This window comes from Dendrobium catenatum, unplaced genomic scaffold (genome assembly GCF_001605985.2).
Source record: "Dendrobium catenatum unplaced genomic scaffold, ASM160598v2 fragScaff_scaffold_743, whole genome shotgun sequence".
NCBI lineage: Eukaryota > Viridiplantae > Streptophyta > Magnoliopsida > Asparagales > Orchidaceae > Dendrobium > Dendrobium catenatum.
The window spans coordinates 5,157,095-5,161,491 of record NW_021319205.1 but is presented as its reverse complement, the minus strand read 5'-3'; positions in this window follow the sequence as shown (position 1 = coordinate 5,161,491).

The window sequence follows — 4,397 nt, the reverse complement described above, 5'->3', positions numbered from 1 at the left end:
CTGCTTAAGATAGATTTTAGAATGAATATTTTCTAAGAAAAATATTAGACTGAAATTAAAGAAATTTGGTTATGATAAGGACCTGCCGCCTGCTTGTTATCCAGAAAAGTCGCCACGTGGCACTTCGGCCGGTCGAGGCGGAGTACAGCACGCCTCGTGGGCGTTGCCGAGTGAACTGCGGGCAATGTTTATCATGCAATGTACGGACAGTCTATTTTGACTTTAAAATGAGTTTTTTTTTTTTGGGTAAATTTTGGGGCTTAGCCCGTATATTAAAAGCAAAGGATTACAAGAGGGCTCCCTTCCAGGAAAAAGAACTGGAAGAGAGAAAAGAAAACCCAAAACAATACAAAGAGAAAAAACTAAGCAAACCAAGCAAAACCAGCAAAGAGAAAAGCTGGGCAAAAAAGCACGGACTCAGGAAAAAGGGGCTAAACATAGCAGCCAAAAGCATCATGCATCAGCTCAGCAAAATATTACCACTCAAACCTTGGTTGCCAGGTAAGAATCAATAACACACTTATCTGATAGAAGTAAAGCAGCCAGTAGACAAGCAAATCCAGACCTTCCAAGGGAATCAGAATTCCCTGGTTGTCACACAACCAGAACCAAACCAAGAATAAGCACCCTGTGCGGCACCTACCATAAAGAAGATCAGACCTGGCCATCCAAAGGCAGAGACCAAAACGAGGCAACCCGGCAATGTTAGCCCCGCACATCATCGTCCGGCATAAGGGGAGCAAATTCCCCTCAAAGCATATAGTAGGTGCTTCACCGAGGTATTATTTAAAATGAGTTGTTATATGGCTAGCAGCCTCGTACTTACGTGGAGAGAGAATTTGTTGTATTATTTATATTTTTTTGGATGAGGTTGTTGAAGCGAATCGGGTGGCGGGCTCAGTACCCAAGTATGTTTTTTTTTTTTTTTTACATTTATAATTATTGATCTGATTCAATAACCCAGGCTGTTTAGCAAATGGATAATATTCGGATTTCATTTTTTTGACTTATTTAACAAAATTGGGACTTATTAGGGTTAACTTGGTAACTTAAATTTGATCTGGAATTGGCTCGAGTCCTGTTTCCATTCACCCCACAAGTCTAGTTTACATTCGAGCTCTGGGCAACCCCCTAGGCCGCCCTTACCACAGCGCATGCTTTGCATCACCCTCGCGCAGTCCCGCCAAGCTACCCTCGTTTGGTAGCACAGTCTCGCACCAGCACACGCCTCGCAGGATCGAATCACACTTGCTCGTCTGCTTGCACCAAGGCACTCGACGGTTCTATCATGTAGGGGTGTCAATTTTTGACACGACTCGAAACCCGAGCCGAAAAAATCCGGGTTCGGGTCAACTCAAATCCGAAACGGGTAGGGTTCGGATTCAACAAATCAAACTGTTATAAAAATCAGGTAGGGTTCGGGTTGACACAGCAACCCGAAATTGACCCGATAGTGACATGAAAACTCATATTTGACCCGAAAACCCGATATTGACCCGTTTTAACCCGAAAACTAGCAATTTTGGGTCAACCCCGTGTCATTCGTGTCAGGTCGGGTTGACCCGGACCCGAATCGGGTCAGGTTCGGGTCCGGAAACCTGACCCGTTTTTAAAAACGGGTCGGGTTCGAGTTGACCCAAATAGTGTCGGATCAGTTCTGGGTTCGACCCGAACCCGACCCGTTGACCTGAATTGACACCCCTACTACCATGCCACCCTCACACTCAATCACGCAACTCATTCTCACGCTCTATGCTTGCAGCACACGCTCTCGCCGCTCACAGCATTCAATCTCGCACTTGTTTGAAAATTGGGTTGAATCAACCCAATGACCCAGCGAGCAGGGTCCATGTCTAAATTTCTCACCCATTTGTAAAAATCGGGTGCAAGTTAGCTAAATTGGACTCTGATCAATTCCAAGCTCAACCCAAGTCCTACCTAAATACTCATTTTGAAAAAAGAAGCCTATTAATGAATCCGACAAAGTCGCACTTTTATTGTAATAACTTTGTTGATGATCTGAGATAAGGTGTTAGGACAAATGCTTTAAGACCATATGATCTGCTTTGATTCCTTTCTGTCCAAATTTGATATTTTGTACAATAAATAGAAATATATCCAGTATTCCTAATTTTGGGTGTGAGATCCTGCTGGCTAGCATAGATTTCAAAAAATTAGACGAGATTAGGCCGCAAAAGAAAGGAAGAAACCGTATGAAGAACATTATATATGACTTTGAAAGAATAGTCGCATTCAAAAAGCCATGAGAGATCGTCTCAAGCTTGCAGCAAACAGAGAGAGCATGCACGTTTTACAAAAATGGAGCAGTTAACTAGCGCATCAACATTTTTTATGTCACCCAACAAACAAGCCATCCAAGCATAAGTAGAAAACCTCAAAGAAGATCGTCGTGTCCCAAACTTGTTTCTACCAACCTTAGACAAGTTAGAGAAGTAGGCAATGATGAAAACTTAAAATTTCAAAACAAAGGCCTTAGACCACTTAATAGTGTCACAATTATACTCTTCATGTATGTGCTAGTTTTTTTTTTATCTCGCAAAAAACTTTAGATAAGTAAATAGAAAGGGACATTAGCATCTAATCCGATCTCAAGAATAGAGTTGTCATATATGTCTTAAAGACTTTTCCTTCAAATCAGGATTCTCAGAAAAGGAAAAATTTATAATCAAGATGGATTTTAAAAGTAAAATGAGGAATAATGGTAACAACACCTTTCTTAAATTTTTTCCAAATAATGGAACATTTTTTTATTAATTTTTGCCAAATAGAACCGTATTTTTGCCTCCACCAAATATCAGTAATGTCATAAGAGCCCCAACTTCTCCAAATTAAGGAGCAAGAATAAGCAGCATGCATAGCATAAAGAGTTGGGAGGCCAAGACCCCCAAATTCTTTAGGTTTACATGTATTAGCTCAGAAAATGTGTTGTAACCTTCTGGCATCTACATCTTCATAAAATAAAAATCTAGCATATGCTTTGTTAATCATTTTACAACAGGTTTTTTGGGAGAACATCGCCTCTTATCCAATATGTAATAGCATTTCACATTGTAAATTTTAGAATTTGTAGTATGCCAACAAATGAAAGAGACTTAGATTTTCAAGCATCCATAAGTAAAAGAGCCTTACCAATAAGGGGGTTATAATCATCTATGAGCAGTCTCTTGGTAGAAATGGATATTCTCGAGTATGTGATGGAGTGAGATGCACTAGAAATATTCAAGATTTCATTGTGATGTTGCTGCATAAGATTATTCTCAAAAAAAATATGATGGTACTCTTGATCAGGTTTAGGGCAAGCCAAAAAGAGATTTGACTTGAGTAAAAATATATTTTATGCCTATCAGGTTTTGTAGGCTAATTGTACCAAAAACAAGGTCATTATCATACATGAGATGAGAGATATGCATATTTCCCATTTGTATAGTCGAGTAGGTGTTGCTTTGAATGGCATACTCAAATAGGTTGGAAAGCTCGTTCATGGCTATACAAAATAAGTAAGGAGAAAGAAGACATCATTGTCCTAGCCCAATAGTGGAGGGTAATAATCCTTCAAGGTTTTCATTTAAGCAAATAAAGTAATAGACATTATCTATACAGACTTTGATCCATTTAATGAACAACAACAACAATATCAAGCCTTTATCCCACTATGTGGGGTCGGCTACATCAATTTTTTTTCTCCATTGTGTTCTATTAAAAGTCAAATTCTCGTTTAAATCTAATAAAGAAAGGTCATTCCTAATATTTTCTAACCAAGTCTTTTTAGGTCTACCCCTATCTTTCTTAACATAAGTTAAATCTAATACCTCTACTCTCCTAACCGGGTCATCGCAAGGCCGCCATTTTATGTGACCAAACCATCTAAGGCGACTCTCTCTAATCTTATCTTCTACTGGAGCTACTCCAACCTTTTCACGTATATGCTCATTTCGTATCCTATCTCTAAGGGTAAAGCCACTCATCCATGTACCTGAGCATCATCATCTCTGCCACACTTAATTTAGTATTATGCTTCTCTTTTAATGGCCAACATTCGGCACCATAAAGCATTGCAGGTCTCACTACCATCTTATAGAATTTTCCCTTAAGTTTGAGGGGCACATTTCTATCATATAACAAGCCCGATGCATTCCTCCACTTCAACCATCCAACTTGAATTCTACTGATAATATCCCCATCTATTTCACCATCACTTTAAACAATAGATCCAAGATATCTAAAACGTGTACTCTTATTAATGACTTGATCGCCCAAAGTCACAATCCCCTCACTAGGACTATTACAGCTAAAATTACACTCCATATATTCCGTTTTAGATCTACTCAAGCAAAAACCTTTAGACTCTAAGGTTGACATCCATAATTCAAATTTAC